At 50.7% G+C, this 15,956-nt stretch overlaps 20 non-coding genes across 20 annotated transcripts; all 20 read left to right on the top strand.

Moving 5' to 3' along the window:
- Positions 1-324: 324 nt before the first annotated feature.
- Positions 325-397, top strand: Trnaa-agc (transfer RNA alanine (anticodon AGC)). Its single transcript has one exon. It is a non-coding gene; the product is annotated as a tRNA-Ala (tRNA).
- Positions 398-1,410: 1,013 nt separating this feature from the next.
- Positions 1,411-1,482, top strand: Trnaa-ugc (transfer RNA alanine (anticodon UGC)). The gene has a single exon. It is a non-coding gene; the product is annotated as a tRNA-Ala (tRNA).
- A 417-nt stretch (positions 1,483-1,899) lies between these two features.
- On the top strand, positions 1,900-1,972 carry Trnaa-agc (transfer RNA alanine (anticodon AGC)). The gene has a single exon. It is a non-coding gene; the product is annotated as a tRNA-Ala (tRNA).
- Positions 1,973-2,980: 1,008 nt separating this feature from the next.
- Trnaa-ugc (transfer RNA alanine (anticodon UGC)) lies at positions 2,981-3,053 on the top strand. The gene has a single exon. It is a non-coding gene; the product is annotated as a tRNA-Ala (tRNA).
- A 416-nt stretch (positions 3,054-3,469) lies between these two features.
- Positions 3,470-3,542, top strand: Trnaa-agc (transfer RNA alanine (anticodon AGC)). The gene has a single exon. It is a non-coding gene; the product is annotated as a tRNA-Ala (tRNA).
- A 1,013-nt stretch (positions 3,543-4,555) lies between these two features.
- On the top strand, positions 4,556-4,628 carry Trnaa-ugc (transfer RNA alanine (anticodon UGC)). The gene has a single exon. It is a non-coding gene; the product is annotated as a tRNA-Ala (tRNA).
- A 416-nt stretch (positions 4,629-5,044) lies between these two features.
- On the top strand, positions 5,045-5,117 carry Trnaa-agc (transfer RNA alanine (anticodon AGC)). The gene has a single exon. It is a non-coding gene; the product is annotated as a tRNA-Ala (tRNA).
- Positions 5,118-6,130: 1,013 nt separating this feature from the next.
- Trnaa-ugc (transfer RNA alanine (anticodon UGC)) lies at positions 6,131-6,203 on the top strand. Its single transcript has one exon. It is a non-coding gene; the product is annotated as a tRNA-Ala (tRNA).
- A 416-nt stretch (positions 6,204-6,619) lies between these two features.
- Trnaa-agc (transfer RNA alanine (anticodon AGC)) lies at positions 6,620-6,692 on the top strand. Its single transcript has one exon. It is a non-coding gene; the product is annotated as a tRNA-Ala (tRNA).
- A 1,013-nt stretch (positions 6,693-7,705) lies between these two features.
- Positions 7,706-7,778, top strand: Trnaa-ugc (transfer RNA alanine (anticodon UGC)). The gene has a single exon. It is a non-coding gene; the product is annotated as a tRNA-Ala (tRNA).
- A 416-nt stretch (positions 7,779-8,194) lies between these two features.
- Trnaa-agc (transfer RNA alanine (anticodon AGC)) lies at positions 8,195-8,267 on the top strand. Its single transcript has one exon. It is a non-coding gene; the product is annotated as a tRNA-Ala (tRNA).
- Positions 8,268-9,280: 1,013 nt separating this feature from the next.
- Positions 9,281-9,353, top strand: Trnaa-ugc (transfer RNA alanine (anticodon UGC)). The gene has a single exon. It is a non-coding gene; the product is annotated as a tRNA-Ala (tRNA).
- Positions 9,354-9,769: 416 nt separating this feature from the next.
- On the top strand, positions 9,770-9,842 carry Trnaa-agc (transfer RNA alanine (anticodon AGC)). The gene has a single exon. It is a non-coding gene; the product is annotated as a tRNA-Ala (tRNA).
- Positions 9,843-10,855: 1,013 nt separating this feature from the next.
- On the top strand, positions 10,856-10,928 carry Trnaa-ugc (transfer RNA alanine (anticodon UGC)). The gene has a single exon. It is a non-coding gene; the product is annotated as a tRNA-Ala (tRNA).
- A 416-nt stretch (positions 10,929-11,344) lies between these two features.
- Trnaa-agc (transfer RNA alanine (anticodon AGC)) lies at positions 11,345-11,417 on the top strand. Its single transcript has one exon. It is a non-coding gene; the product is annotated as a tRNA-Ala (tRNA).
- A 1,012-nt stretch (positions 11,418-12,429) lies between these two features.
- On the top strand, positions 12,430-12,502 carry Trnaa-ugc (transfer RNA alanine (anticodon UGC)). Its single transcript has one exon. It is a non-coding gene; the product is annotated as a tRNA-Ala (tRNA).
- Positions 12,503-12,918: 416 nt separating this feature from the next.
- Positions 12,919-12,991, top strand: Trnaa-agc (transfer RNA alanine (anticodon AGC)). The gene has a single exon. It is a non-coding gene; the product is annotated as a tRNA-Ala (tRNA).
- Positions 12,992-14,004: 1,013 nt separating this feature from the next.
- Positions 14,005-14,077, top strand: Trnaa-ugc (transfer RNA alanine (anticodon UGC)). Its single transcript has one exon. It is a non-coding gene; the product is annotated as a tRNA-Ala (tRNA).
- Positions 14,078-14,493: 416 nt separating this feature from the next.
- On the top strand, positions 14,494-14,566 carry Trnaa-agc (transfer RNA alanine (anticodon AGC)). The gene has a single exon. It is a non-coding gene; the product is annotated as a tRNA-Ala (tRNA).
- A 1,013-nt stretch (positions 14,567-15,579) lies between these two features.
- Positions 15,580-15,652, top strand: Trnaa-ugc (transfer RNA alanine (anticodon UGC)). Its single transcript has one exon. It is a non-coding gene; the product is annotated as a tRNA-Ala (tRNA).
- The last annotated feature ends 304 nt before the right edge of the window (positions 15,653-15,956 follow it).

Below are 15,956 nucleotides of genomic sequence, written 5' to 3'. Positions count from 1 at the left end.
GACGTAAGGAGAGCAAGACGTAAATGTGAGGACCGGCTGTTGTCGAGGTGTCATCGAGTGCAAATCTGCCTTAGGTAAACGGCCTAACCTCAGTGAAGTCTAGAGAGTGAACAACACTTTCGTCTACCTCAGAGCGTTGGCCGAACGCTATTTTCGACGTCGTGCGTGCCACTTTGATTTTGGCCGACTACGATTCGATACAGAATCCAGGAAACCTGAAAGACACCCTCACAGACACATTGAGAGTAGTGTTTGTCTGCGGAATAATTGGAGTGCAAGGGTCTGTGCAATTGATATGGCTGTATGTAGCGCAGTTCGTCAGCAGGGGGCGTAGCTCAGATGGTAGAGCGCTCGCTTAGCATGCGAGAGGTACTGGGATCGATACCCAGCGCCTCCAGAATTTTTAACACACCAACATGCGCACACTGCCATGCAAGTGGAATAATTCACAGCCAGAAAATGTGTCAAGGCAGATACGAGCGAACGATTAGCAGCCACAATTGGCAAGCGTGCTGTAATGCGCAGGAAGTACCCTCCTCCCACCACTACACTTAATTTAGAAACAGTACACGTGTTCCCATAAGATTCTCAAACGTATGTCGGAAAGATCAGCCTTGCGCCGAATTCACAAAAATCCCACTGCACATTCCAATTCTTTACGTGCAGTCGGCTGCTACTGGTGTTGCTAGTTGTGACTGCTGATGACAGATGCCGTAGCAATCAATTCATGGAGTGAGTTGTATGTTTTGCGATACTCTGTCTCTGACAAGCAAGCAGAGGTGACATAGGCGCGAATACGGGAAGCTTGCAGCCCCTCGCTGCCTGCAGACACCGAGCAGCCACACTAGGTGGGCGGCCTAAGCCGTCGGCGAAATGTGCTCACTCGCTTGGGCGCGACGTCAAGCTCTAAATAAGGCTGTCACTAGCGTGAGCGTTGCGTGAGCGTCGTGTAAAGTCGGAAAAGTCGTCTGCATGGGTGAGTGCCATGTTTGGGGAGCGTTTCGTAGTTTGCGCAGTGCAATGGAGACGCGGAAACTTGTTGTGGCCCAGTCTTTTGCAGTTGGACGACAAGAGTGGTACACAGTAGTAAAGTGCGAGGCAGTGAGTTGGCATGAACAGTCGAGTGCACAATGGGGCTTCAGATGTGCTTGTTACCTCAGGTGCTGTGTGATTGTCGACATGGAGTGAAAACAGAGCAACTTGTGACTGCCCCTTCAATTTAAGACGTTAAAAACGGACGGAATTTGCAGTCGTAATACCAGAGCATCGAAACTACTTGGAACTCTTGTGTATATGAACGCGTCCGCGCCTTTGTACTCTGTTCCCTTCAGCCCTGCAAACCAACCAACCATCGTGTCCGTGCACATAAGAGTAGTAAAGAATGGAGAACAGCGCAGTTTGGTTGTGCTTGGGGGCGTAGCTCAGTTGGTAGAGCGTTCGCTTTGCATGTGAAAGGTCCCAGGTTCAAGCCCGGCGCCTCCATGTTTTGTGGTCAGTTCGTGGCAAGTGTTGGTCGCGGCGAGCCTAAAGGCACGCAAGATGTTGCAAAGCCAGCGTCACAGACTCGTATACTGACGTAAGGAGAGCAAGACGTAAATGTGAGGACCGGCTGTTGTCGAGGTGTCATCGAGTGCAAATCTGCCTTAGGTAAAACGGCCTAACCTCAGTGAAGTCTAGAGAGTGAACAACACTTTCGTCTACCTCAGAGCGTTGGCCGAACGCTATTTTCGACGTCGTGCGTGCCACTTTTGATTTTGGCCGACTACGATTCGATACAGAATCCAGGAAACCTGAAAGACACCCTCACAGACACATTGAGAGTAGTGTTTGTCTGCGGAATAATTGGAGTGCAAGGGTCTGTGCAATTGATATGGCTGTATGTAGCGCAGTTCGTCAGCAGGGGGCGTAGCTCAGATGGTAGAGCGCTCGCTTAGCATGCGAGAGGTACTGGGATCGATACCCAGCGCCTCCAGAATTTTTAACACACCAACATGCGCACACTGCCATGCAAGTGGAATAATTCACAGCCAGAAAATGTGTCAAGGCAGATACGAGCGAACGATTAGCAGCCACAATTGGCAAGCGTGCTGTAATGCGCAGGAAGTACCCTCCTCCCACCACTACACTTAATTTAGAAACAGTACACGTGTTCCCATTCCCATAAGATTCTCAAACGTATGTCGGAAAGATCAGCCTTGCGCCGAATTCACAAAAATCCCACTGCACATTCCAATTCTTTACGTGCAGTCGGCTGCTACTGGTGTTGCTAGTTGTGACTGCTGATGACAGATGCCGTAGCAATCAATTCATGGAGTGAGTTGTATGTTTTGCGATACTCTGTCTCTGACAAGCAAGCAGAGGTGACATAGGCGCGAATACGGGAAGCTTGCAGCCCCTCGCTGCCTGCAGACACCGAGCAGCCACACTAGGTGGGCGGCCTAAGCCGTCGGCGAAATGTGCTCACTCGCTTGGGCGCGACGTCAAGCTCTAAATAAGGCTGTCACTAGCGTGAGCGTCGTGTAAAGTCGGAAAAGTCGTCTGCATGGGTGAGTGCCATGTTTGGGGAGCGTTTCGTAGTTTGCGCAGTGCAATGGAGACGCGGAAACTTGTTGTGGCCCAGTCTTTTGCAGTTGGACGACAAGAGTGGTACACAGTAGTAAAGTGCGAGGCAGTGAGTTGGCATGAACAGTCGAGTGCACAATGGGGCTTCAGATGTGCTTGTTACCTCAGGTGCTGTGTGATTGTCGACATGGAGTGAAAACAGAGCAACTTGTGACTGCCCCTTCAATTGAAGACGTTAAAAACGGACGGAATTTGCAGTCGTAATACCAGAGCATCGAAACTACTTGGAACTCTTGTGTATATGAACGCGTCCGCGCCTTTGTACTCTGTTCCCTTCAGCCCTGCAAACCAACCAACCATCGTGTCCGTGCACATAAGAGTAGTAAAGAATGGAGAACAGCGCAGTTTGGTTGTGCTTGGGGGCGTAGCTCAGTTGGTAGAGCGTTCGCTTTGCATGTGAAAGGTCCCGGGTTCAAGCCCCGGCGCCTCCATGTTTTGTGGTCAGTTCGTGGCAAGTGTTGGTCGCGGCGAGCCTAAAGGCACGCAAGATGTTGCAAAGCCAGCGTCACAGACTCGTATACTGACGTAAGGAGAGCAAGACGTAAATGTGAGGACCGGCTGTTGTCGAGGTGTCATCGAGTGCAAATCTGCCTTAGGTAAAACGGCCTAACCTCAGTGAAGTCTAGAGAGTGAACAACACTTTCGTCTACCTCAGAGCGTTGGCCGAACGCTATTTTCGACGTCGTGCGTGCCACTTTGATTTTGGCCGACTACGATTCGATACAGAATCCAGGAAACCTGAAAGACACCCTCACAGACACATTGAGAGTAGTGTTTGTCTGCGGAATAATTGGAGTGCAAGGGTCTGTGCAATTGATATGGCTGTATGTAGCGCAGTTCGTCAGCAGGGGGCGTAGCTCAGATGGTAGAGCGCTCGCTTAGCATGCGAGAGGTACTGGGATCGATACCCAGCGCCTCCAGAATTTTTAACACACCAACATGCGCACACTGCCATGCAAGTGGAATAATTCACAGCCAGAAAATGTGTCAAGGCAGATACGAGCGAACGATTAGCAGCCACAATTGGCAAGCGTGCTGTAATGCGCAGGAAGTACCCTCCTCCCACCACTACACTTAATTTAGAAACAGTACACGTGTTCCCATAAGATTCTCAAACGTATGTCGGAAAGATCAGCCTTGCGCCGAATTCACAAAAATCCCACTGCACATTCCAATTCTTTACGTGCAGTCGGCTGCTACTGGTGTTGCTAGTTGTGACTGCTGATGACAGATGCCGTAGCAATCAATTCATGGAGTGAGTTGTATGTTTTGCGATACTCTGTCTCTGACAAGCAAGCAGAGGTGACATAGGCGCGAATACGGGAAGCTTGCAGCCCCTCGCTGCCTGCAGACACCGAGCAGCCACACTAGGTGGGCGGCCTAAGCCGTAGGCGAAATGTGCTCACTCGCTTGGGCGCGACGTCAAGCTCTAAATAAGGCTGTCACTAGCGTGAGCGTTGCGTGAGCGTCGTGTAAAGTCGGAAAAGTCGTCTGCATGGGTGAGTGCCATGTTTGGGGAGCGTTTCGTAGTTTGCGCAGTGCAATGGAGACGCGGAAACTTGTTGTGGCCCAGTCTTTTGCAGTTGGACGACAAGAGTGGTACACAGTAGTAAAGTGCGAGGCAGTGAGTTGGCATGAACAGTCGAGTGCACAATGGGGCTTCAGATGTGCTTGTTACCTCAGGTGCTGTGTGATTGTCGACATGGAGTGAAAACAGAGCAACTTGTGACTGCCCCTTCAATTTAAGACGTTAAAAACGGACGGAATTTGCAGTCGTAATACCAGAGCATCGAAACTACTTGGAACTCTTGTGTATATGAACGCGTCCGCGCCTTTGTACTCTGTTCCCTTCAGCCCTGCAAACCAACCAACCATCGTGTCCGTGCACATAAGAGTAGTAAAGAATGGAGAACAGCGCAGTTTGGTTGTGCTTGGGGGCGTAGCTCAGTTGGTAGAGCGTTCGCTTTGCATGTGAAAGGTCCCAGGTTCAAGCCCCGGCGCCTCCATGTTTTGTGGTCAGTTCGTGGCAAGTGTTGGTCGCGGCGAGCCTAAAGGCACGCAAGATGTTGCAAAGCCAGCGTCACAGACTCGTATACTGACGTAAGGAGAGCAAGACGTAAATGTGAGGACCGGCTGTTGTCGAGGTGTCATCGAGTGCAAATCTGCCTTAGGTAAAACGGCCTAACCTCAGTGAAGTCTAGAGAGTGAACAACACTTTCGTCTACCTCAGAGCGTTGGCCGAACGCTATTTTCGACGTCGTGCGTGCCACTTTGATTTTGGCCGACTACGATTCGATACAGAATCCAGGAAACCTGAAAGACACCCTCACAGACACATTGAGAGTAGTGTTTGTCTGCGGAATAATTGGAGTGCAAGGGTCTGTGCAATTGATATGGCTGTATGTAGCGCAGTTCGTCAGCAGGGGGCGTAGCTCAGATGGTAGAGCGCTCGCTTAGCATGCGAGAGGTACTGGGATCGATACCCAGCGCCTCCAGAATTTTTAACACACCAACATGCGCACACTGCCATGCAAGTGGAATAATTCACAGCCAGAAAATGTGTCAAGGCAGATACGAGCGAACGATTAGCAGCCACAATTGGCAAGCGTGCTGTAATGCGCAGGAAGTACCCTCCTCCCACCACTACACTTAATTTAGAAACAGTACACGTGTTCCCATAAGATTCTCAAACGTATGTCGGAAAGATCAGCCTTGCGCCGAATTCACAAAAATCCCACTGCACATTCCAATTCTTTACGTGCAGTCGGCTGCTACTGGTGTTGCTAGTTGTGACTGCTGATGACAGATGCCGTAGCAATCAATTCATGGAGTGAGTTGTATGTTTTGCGATACTCTGTCTCTGACAAGCAAGCAGAGGTGACATAGGCGCGAATACGGGAAGCTTGCAGCCCCTCGCTGCCTGCAGACACCGAGCAGCCACACTAGGTGGGCGGCCTAAGCCGTCGGCGAAATGTGCTCACTCGCTTGGGCGCGACGTCAAGCTCTAAATAAGGCTGTCACTAGCGTGAGCGTTGCGTGAGCGTCGTGTAAAGTCGGAAAAGTCGTCTGCATGGGTGAGTGCCATGTTTGGGGAGCGTTTCGTAGTTTGCGCAGTGCAATGGAGACGCGGAAACTTGTTGTGGCCCAGTCTTTTGCAGTTGGACGACAAGAGTGGTACACAGTAGTAAAGTGCGAGGCAGTGAGTTGGCATGAACAGTCGAGTGCACAATGGGGCTTCAGATGTGCTTGTTACCTCAGGTGCTGTGTGATTGTCGACATGGAGTGAAAACAGAGCAACTTGTGACTGCCCCTTCAATTTAAGACGTTAAAAACGGACGGAATTTGCAGTCGTAATACCAGAGCATCGAAACTACTTGGAACTCTTGTGTATATGAACGCGTCCGCGCCTTTGTACTCTGTTCCCTTCAGCCCTGCAAACCAACCAACCATCGTGTCCGTGCACATAAGAGTAGTAAAGAATGGAGAACAGCGCAGTTTGGTTGTGCTTGGGGGCGTAGCTCAGTTGGTAGAGCGTTCGCTTTGCATGTGAAAGGTCCCAGGTTCAAGCCCCGGCGCCTCCATGTTTTGTGGTCAGTTCGTGGCAAGTGTTGGTCGCGGCGAGCCTAAAGGCACGCAAGATGTTGCAAAGCCAGCGTCACAGACTCGTATACTGACGTAAGGAGAGCAAGACGTAAATGTGAGGACCGGCTGTTGTCGAGGTGTCATCGAGTGCAAATCTGCCTTAGGTAAAACGGCCTAACCTCAGTGAAGTCTAGAGAGTGAACAACACTTTCGTCTACCTCAGAGCGTTGGCCGAACGCTATTTTCGACGTCGTGCGTGCCACTTTGATTTTGGCCGACTACGATTCGATACAGAATCCAGGAAACCTGAAAGACACCCTCACAGACACATTGAGAGTAGTGTTTGTCTGCGGAATAATTGGAGTGCAAGGGTCTGTGCAATTGATATGGCTGTATGTAGCGCAGTTCGTCAGCAGGGGGCGTAGCTCAGATGGTAGAGCGCTCGCTTAGCATGCGAGAGGTACTGGGATCGATACCCAGCGCCTCCAGAATTTTTAACACACCAACATGCGCACACTGCCATGCAAGTGGAATAATTCACAGCCAGAAAATGTGTCAAGGCAGATACGAGCGAACGATTAGCAGCCACAATTGGCAAGCGTGCTGTAATGCGCAGGAAGTACCCTCCTCCCACCACTACACTTAATTTAGAAACAGTACACGTGTTCCCATAAGATTCTCAAACGTATGTCGGAAAGATCAGCCTTGCGCCGAATTCACAAAAATCCCACTGCACATTCCAATTCTTTACGTGCAGTCGGCTGCTACTGGTGTTGCTAGTTGTGACTGCTGATGACAGATGCCGTAGCAATCAATTCATGGAGTGAGTTGTATGTTTTGCGATACTCTGTCTCTGACAAGCAAGCAGAGGTGACATAGGCGCGAATACGGGAAGCTTGCAGCCCCTCGCTGCCTGCAGACACCGAGCAGCCACACTAGGTGGGCGGCCTAAGCCGTAGGCGAAATGTGCTCACTCGCTTGGGCGCGACGTCAAGCTCTAAATAAGGCTGTCACTAGCGTGAGCGTTGCGTGAGCGTCGTGTAAAGTCGGAAAAGTCGTCTGCATGGGTGAGTGCCATGTTTGGGGAGCGTTTCGTAGTTTGCGCAGTGCAATGGAGACGCGGAAACTTGTTGTGGCCCAGTCTTTTGCAGTTGGACGACAAGAGTGGTACACAGTAGTAAAGTGCGAGGCAGTGAGTTGGCATGAACAGTCGAGTGCACAATGGGGCTTCAGATGTGCTTGTTACCTCAGGTGCTGTGTGATTGTCGACATGGAGTGAAAACAGAGCAACTTGTGACTGCCCCTTCAATTTAAGACGTTAAAAACGGACGGAATTTGCAGTCGTAATACCAGAGCATCGAAACTACTTGGAACTCTTGTGTATATGAACGCGTCCGCGCCTTTGTACTCTGTTCCCTTCAGCCCTGCAAACCAACCAACCATCGTGTCCGTGCACATAAGAGTAGTAAAGAATGGAGAACAGCGCAGTTTGGTTGTGCTTGGGGGCGTAGCTCAGTTGGTAGAGCGTTCGCTTTGCATGTGAAAGGTCCCAGGTTCAAGCCCCGGCGCCTCCATGTTTTGTGGTCAGTTCGTGGCAAGTGTTGGTCGCGGCGAGCCTAAAGGCACGCAAGATGTTGCAAAGCCAGCGTCACAGACTCGTATACTGACGTAAGGAGAGCAAGACGTAAATGTGAGGACCGGCTGTTGTCGAGGTGTCATCGAGTGCAAATCTGCCTTAGGTAAAACGGCCTAACCTCAGTGAAGTCTAGAGAGTGAACAACACTTTCGTCTACCTCAGAGCGTTGGCCGAACGCTATTTTCGACGTCGTGCGTGCCACTTTGATTTTGGCCGACTACGATTCGATACAGAATCCAGGAAACCTGAAAGACACCCTCACAGACACATTGAGAGTAGTGTTTGTCTGCGGAATAATTGGAGTGCAAGGGTCTGTGCAATTGATATGGCTGTATGTAGCGCAGTTCGTCAGCAGGGGGCGTAGCTCAGATGGTAGAGCGCTCGCTTAGCATGCGAGAGGTACTGGGATCGATACCCAGCGCCTCCAGAATTTTTAACACACCAACATGCGCACACTGCCATGCAAGTGGAATAATTCACAGCCAGAAAATGTGTCAAGGCAGATACGAGCGAACGATTAGCAGCCACAATTGGCAAGCGTGCTGTAATGCGCAGGAAGTACCCTCCTCCCACCACTACACTTAATTTAGAAACAGTACACGTGTTCCCATAAGATTCTCAAACGTATGTCGGAAAGATCAGCCTTGCGCCGAATTCACAAAAATCCCACTGCACATTCCAATTCTTTACGTGCAGTCGGCTGCTACTGGTGTTGCTAGTTGTGACTGCTGATGACAGATGCCGTAGCAATCAATTCATGGAGTGAGTTGTATGTTTTGCGATACTCTGTCTCTGACAAGCAAGCAGAGGTGACATAGGCGCGAATACGGGAAGCTTGCAGCCCCTCGCTGCCTGCAGACACCGAGCAGCCACACTAGGTGGGCGGCCTAAGCCGTCGGCGAAATGTGCTCACTCGCTTGGGCGCGACGTCAAGCTCTAAATAAGGCTGTCACTAGCGTGAGCGTTGCGTGAGCGTCGTGTAAAGTCGGAAAAGTCGTCTGCATGGGTGAGTGCCATGTTTGGGGAGCGTTTCGTAGTTTGCGCAGTGCAATGGAGACGCGGAAACTTGTTGTGGCCCAGTCTTTTGCAGTTGGACGACAAGAGTGGTACACAGTAGTAAAGTGCGAGGCAGTGAGTTGGCATGAACAGTCGAGTGCACAATGGGGCTTCAGATGTGCTTGTTACCTCAGGTGCTGTGTGATTGTCGACATGGAGTGAAAACAGAGCAACTTGTGACTGCCCCTTCAATTTAAGACGTTAAAAACGGACGGAATTTGCAGTCGTAATACCAGAGCATCGAAACTACTTGGAACTCTTGTGTATATGAACGCGTCCGCGCCTTTGTACTCTGTTCCCTTCAGCCCTGCAAACCAACCAACCATCGTGTCCGTGCACATAAGAGTAGTAAAGAATGGAGAACAGCGCAGTTTGGTTGTGCTTGGGGGCGTAGCTCAGTTGGTAGAGCGTTCGCTTTGCATGTGAAAGGTCCCGGGTTCAAGCCCCGGCGCCTCCATGTTTTGTGGTCAGTTCGTGGCAAGTGTTGGTCGCGGCGAGCCTAAAGGCACGCAAGATGTTGCAAAGCCAGCGTCACAGACTCGTATACTGACGTAAGGAGAGCAAGACGTAAATGTGAGGACCGGCTGTTGTCGAGGTGTCATCGAGTGCAAATCTGCCTTAGGTAAAACGGCCTAACCTCAGTGAAGTCTAGAGAGTGAACAACACTTTCGTCTACCTCAGAGCGTTGGCCGAACGCTATTTTCGACGTCGTGCGTGCCACTTTGATTTTGGCCGACTACGATTCGATACAGAATCCAGGAAACCTGAAAGACACCCTCACAGACACATTGAGAGTAGTGTTTGTCTGCGGAATAATTGGAGTGCAAGGGTCTGTGCAATTGATATGGCTGTATGTAGCGCAGTTCGTCAGCAGGGGGCGTAGCTCAGATGGTAGAGCGCTCGCTTAGCATGCGAGAGGTACTGGGATCGATACCCAGCGCCTCCAGAATTTTTAACACACCAACATGCGCACACTGCCATGCAAGTGGAATAATTCACAGCCAGAAAATGTGTCAAGGCAGATACGAGCGAACGATTAGCAGCCACAATTGGCAAGCGTGCTGTAATGCGCAGGAAGTACCCTCCTCCCACCACTACACTTAATTTAGAAACAGTACACGTGTTCCCATAAGATTCTCAAACGTATGTCGGAAAGATCAGCCTTGCGCCGAATTCACAAAAATCCCACTGCACATTCCAATTCTTTACGTGCAGTCGGCTGCTACTGGTGTTGCTAGTTGTGACTGCTGATGACAGATGCCGTAGCAATCAATTCATGGAGTGAGTTGTATGTTTTGCGATACTCTGTCTCTGACAAGCAAGCAGAGGTGACATAGGCGCGAATACGGGAAGCTTGCAGCCCCTCGCTGCCTGCAGACACCGAGCAGCCACACTAGGTGGGCGGCCTAAGCCGTAGGCGAAATGTGCTCACTCGCTTGGGCGCGACGTCAAGCTCTAAATAAGGCTGTCACTAGCGTGAGCGTTGCGTGAGCGTCGTGTAAAGTCGGAAAAGTCGTCTGCATGGGTGAGTGCCATGTTTGGGGAGCGTTTCGTAGTTTGCGCAGTGCAATGGAGACGCGGAAACTTGTTGTGGCCCAGTCTTTTGCAGTTGGACGACAAGAGTGGTACACAGTAGTAAAGTGCGAGGCAGTGAGTTGGCATGAACAGTCGAGTGCACAATGGGGCTTCAGATGTGCTTGTTACCTCAGGTGCTGTGTGATTGTCGACATGGAGTGAAAACAGAGCAACTTGTGACTGCCCCTTCAATTTAAGACGTTAAAAACGGACGGAATTTGCAGTCGTAATACCAGAGCATCGAAACTACTTGGAACTCTTGTGTATATGAACGCGTCCGCGCCTTTGTACTCTGTTCCCTTCAGCCCTGCAAACCAACCAACCATCGTGTCCGTGCACATAAGAGTAGTAAAGAATGGAGAACAGCGCAGTTTGGTTGTGCTTGGGGGCGTAGCTCAGTTGGTAGAGCGTTCGCTTTGCATGTGAAAGGTCCCAGGTTCAAGCCCCGGCGCCTCCATGTTTTGTGGTCAGTTCGTGGCAAGTGTTGGTCGCGGCGAGCCTAAAGGCACGCAAGATGTTGCAAAGCCAGCGTCACAGACTCGTATACTGACGTAAGGAGAGCAAGACGTAAATGTGAGGACCGGCTGTTGTCGAGGTGTCATCGAGTGCAAATCTGCCTTAGGTAAAACGGCCTAACCTCAGTGAAGTCTAGAGAGTGAACAACACTTTCGTCTACCTCAGAGCGTTGGCCGAACGCTATTTTCGACGTCGTGCGTGCCACTTTGATTTTGGCCGACTACGATTCGATACAGAATCCAGGAAACCTGAAAGACACCCTCACAGACACATTGAGAGTAGTGTTTGTCTGCGGAATAATTGGAGTGCAAGGGTCTGTGCAATTGATATGGCTGTATGTAGCGCAGTTCGTCAGCAGGGGGCGTAGCTCAGATGGTAGAGCGCTCGCTTAGCATGCGAGAGGTACTGGGATCGATACCCAGCGCCTCAGAATTTTTAACACACCAACATGCGCACACTGCCATGCAAGTGGAATAATTCACAGCCAGAAAATGTGTCAAGGCAGATACGAGCGAACGATTAGCAGCCACAATTGGCAAGCGTGCTGTAATGCGCAGGAAGTACCCTCCTCCCACCACTACACTTAATTTAGAAACAGTACACGTGTTCCCATAAGATTCTCAAACGTATGTCGGAAAGATCAGCCTTGCGCCGAATTCACAAAAATCCCACTGCACATTCCAATTCTTTACGTGCAGTCGGCTGCTACTGGTGTTGCTAGTTGTGACTGCTGATGACAGATGCCGTAGCAATCAATTCATGGAGTGAGTTGTATGTTTTGCGATACTCTGTCTCTGACAAGCAAGCAGAGGTGACATAGGCGCGAATACGGGAAGCTTGCAGCCCCTCGCTGCCTGCAGACACCGAGCAGCCACACTAGGTGGGCGGCCTAAGCCGTAGGCGAAATGTGCTCACTCGCTTGGGCGCGACGTCAAGCTCTAAATAAGGCTGTCACTAGCGTGAGCGTTGCGTGAGCGTCGTGTAAAGTCGGAAAAGTCGTCTGCATGGGTGAGTGCCATGTTTGGGGAGCGTTTCGTAGTTTGCGCAGTGCAATGGAGACGCGGAAACTTGTTGTGGCCCAGTCTTTTGCAGTTGGACGACAAGAGTGGTACACAGTAGTAAAGTGCGAGGCAGTGAGTTGGCATGAACAGTCGAGTGCACAATGGGGCTTCAGATGTGCTTGTTACCTCAGGTGCTGTGTGATTGTCGACATGGAGTGAAAACAGAGCAACTTGTGACTGCCCCTTCAATTTAAGACGTTAAAAACGGACGGAATTTGCAGTCGTAATACCAGAGCATCGAAACTACTTGGAACTCTTGTGTATATGAACGCGTCCGCGCCTTTGTACTCTGTTCCCTTCAGCCCTGCAAACCAACCAACCATCGTGTCCGTGCACATAAGAGTAGTAAAGAATGGAGAACAGCGCAGTTTGGTTGTGCTTGGGGGCGTAGCTCAGTTGGTAGAGCGTTCGCTTTGCATGTGAAAGGTCCCAGGTTCAAGCCCCGGCGCCTCCATGTTTTGTGGTCAGTTCGTGGCAAGTGTTGGTCGCGGCGAGCCTAAAGGCACGCAAGATGTTGCAAAGCCAGCGTCACAGACTCGTATACTGACGTAAGGAGAGCAAGACGTAAATGTGAGGACCGGCTGTTGTCGAGGTGTCATCGAGTGCAAATCTGCCTTAGGTAAAACGGCCTAACCTCAGTGAAGTCTAGAGAGTGAACAACACTTTCGTCTACCTCAGAGCGTTGGCCGAACGCTATTTTCGACGTCGTGCGTGCCACTTTGATTTTGGCCGACTACGATTCGATACAGAATCCAGGAAACCTGAAAGACACCCTCACAGACACATTGAGAGTAGTGTTTGTCTGCGGAATAATTGGAGTGCAAGGGTCTGTGCAATTGATATGGCTGTATGTAGCGCAGTTCGTCAGCAGGGGGCGTAGCTCAGATGGTAGAGCGCTCGCTTAGCATGCGAGAGGTACTGGGATCGATACCCAGCGCCTCCAGAATTTTTAACACACCAACATGCGCACACTGCCATGCAAGTGGAATAATTCACAGCCAGAAAATGTGTCAAGGCAGATACGAGCGAACGATTAGCAGCCACAATTGGCAAGCGTGCTGTAATGCGCAGGAAGTACCCTCCTCCCACCACTACACTTAATTTAGAAACAGTACACGTGTTCCCATAAGATTCTCAAACGTATGTCGGAAAGATCAGCCTTGCGCCGAATTCACAAAAATCCCACTGCACATTCCAATTCTTTACGTGCAGTCGGCTGCTACTGGTGTTGCTAGTTGTGACTGCTGATGACAGATGCCGTAGCAATCAATTCATGGAGTGAGTTGTATGTTTTGCGATACTCTGTCTCTGACAAGCAAGCAGAGGTGACATAGGCGCGAATACGGGAAGCTTGCAGCCCCTCGCTGCCTGCAGACACCGAGCAGCCACACTAGGTGGGCGGCCTAAGCCGTCGGCGAAATGTGCTCACTCGCTTGGGCGCGACGTCAAGCTCTAAATAAGGCTGTCACTAGCGTGAGCGTTGCGTGAGCGTCGTGTAAAGTCGGAAAAGTCGTCTGCATGGGTGAGTGCCATGTTTGGGGAGCGTTTCGTAGTTTGCGCAGTGCAATGGAGACGCGGAAACTTGTTGTGGCCCAGTCTTTTGCAGTTGGACGACAAGAGTGGTACACAGTAGTAAAGTGCGAGGCAGTGAGTTGGCATGAACAGTCGAGTGCACAATGGGGCTTCAGATGTGCTTGTTACCTCAGGTGCTGTGTGATTGTCGACATGGAGTGAAAACAGAGCAACTTGTGACTGCCCCTTCAATTTAAGACGTTAAAAACGGACGGAATTTGCAGTCGTAATACCAGAGCATCGAAACTACTTGGAACTCTTGTGTATATGAACGCGTCCGCGCCTTTGTACTCTGTTCCCTTCAGCCCTGCAAACCAACCAACCATCGTGTCCGTGCACATAAGAGTAGTAAAGAATGGAGAACAGCGCAGTTTGGTTGTGCTTGGGGGCGTAGCTCAGTTGGTAGAGCGTTCGCTTTGCATGTGAAAGGTCCCGGGTTCAAGCCCCGGCGCCTCCATGTTTTGTGGTCAGTTCGTGGCAAGTGTTGGTCGCGGCGAGCCTAAAGGCACGCAAGATGTTGCAAAGCCAGCGTCACAGACTCGTATACTGACGTAAGGAGAGCAAGACGTAAATGTGAGGACCGGCTGTTGTCGAGGTGTCATCGAGTGCAAATCTGCCTTAGGTAAAACGGCCTAACCTCAGTGAAGTCTAGAGAGTGAACAACACTTTCGTCTACCTCAGAGCGTTGGCCGAACGCTATTTTCGACGTCGTGCGTGCCACTTTGATTTTGGCCGACTACGATTCGATACAGAATCCAGGAAACCTGAAAGACACCCTCACAGACACATTGAGAGTAGTGTTTGTCTGCGGAATAATTGGAGTGCAAGGGTCTGTGCAATTGATATGGCTGTATGTAGCGCAGTTCGTCAGCAGGGGGCGTAGCTCAGATGGTAGAGCGCTCGCTTAGCATGCGAGAGGTACTGGGATCGATACCCAGCGCCTCCAGAATTTTTAACACACCAACATGCGCACACTGCCATGCAAGTGGAATAATTCACAGCCAGAAAATGTGTCAAGGCAGATACGAGCGAACGATTAGCAGCCACAATTGGCAAGCGTGCTGTAATGCGCAGGAAGTACCCTCCTCCCACCACTACACTTAATTTAGAAACAGTACACGTGTTCCCATAAGATTCTCAAACGTATGTCGGAAAGATCAGCCTTGCGCCGAATTCACAAAAATCCCACTGCACATTCCAATTCTTTACGTGCAGTCGGCTGCTACTGGTGTTGCTAGTTGTGACTGCTGATGACAGATGCCGTAGCAATCAATTCATGGAGTGAGTTGTATGTTTTGCGATACTCTGTCTCTGACAAGCAAGCAGAGGTGACATAGGCGCGAATACGGGAAGCTTGCAGCCCCTCGCTGCCTGCAGACACCGAGCAGCCACACTAGGTGGGCGGCCTAAGCCGTAGGCGAAATGTGCTCACTCGCTTGGGCGCGACGTCAAGCTCTAAATAAGGCTGTCACTAGCGTGAGCGTTGCGTGAGCGTCGTGTAAAGTCGGAAAAGTCGTCTGCATGGGTGAGTGCCATGTTTGGGGAGCGTTTCGTAGTTTGCGCAGTGCAATGGAGACGCGGAAACTTGTTGTGGCCCAGTCTTTTGCAGTTGGACGACAAGAGTGGTACACAGTAGTAAAGTGCGAGGCAGTGAGTTGGCATGAACAGTCGAGTGCACAATGGGGCTTCAGATGTGCTTGTTACCTCAGGTGCTGTGTGATTGTCGACATGGAGTGAAAACAGAGCAACTTGTGACTGCCCCTTCAATTTAAGACGTTAAAAACGGACGGAATTTGCAGTCGTAATACCAGAGCATCGAAACTACTTGGAACTCTTGTGTATATGAACGCGTCCGCGCCTTTGTACTCTGTTCCCTTCAGCCCTGCAAACCAACCAACCATCGTGTCCGTGCACATAAGAGTAGTAAAGAATGGAGAACAGCGCAGTTTGGTTGTGCTTGGGGGCGTAGCTCAGTTGGTAGAGCGTTCGCTTTGCATGTGAAAGGTCCCCAGGTTCAAGCCCGGCGCCTCCATGTTTTGTGGTCAGTTCGTGGCAAGTGTTGGTCGCGGCGAGCCTAAAGGCACGCAAGATGTTGCAAAGCCAGCGTCACAGACTCGTATACTGACGTAAGGAGAGCAAGACGTAAATGTGAGGACCGGCTGTTGTCGAGGTGTCATCGAGTGCAAATCTGCCTTAGGTAAAACGGCCTAACCTCAGTGAAGTCTAGAGAGTGAACAACACTTTCGTCTACCTCAGAGCGTTGGCCGAACGCTATTTTCGACGTCGTGCGTGCCACTTTGATTTTGGCCGACTACGATTCGATACAGAATCCAGGA

Source organism: Schistocerca serialis, unplaced genomic scaffold (assembly GCF_023864345.2).
Source record: "Schistocerca serialis cubense isolate TAMUIC-IGC-003099 unplaced genomic scaffold, iqSchSeri2.2 HiC_scaffold_378, whole genome shotgun sequence".
NCBI lineage: Eukaryota > Metazoa > Arthropoda > Insecta > Orthoptera > Acrididae > Schistocerca > Schistocerca serialis.
This window is presented reverse-complemented; position numbering and strand designations above follow the sequence as displayed.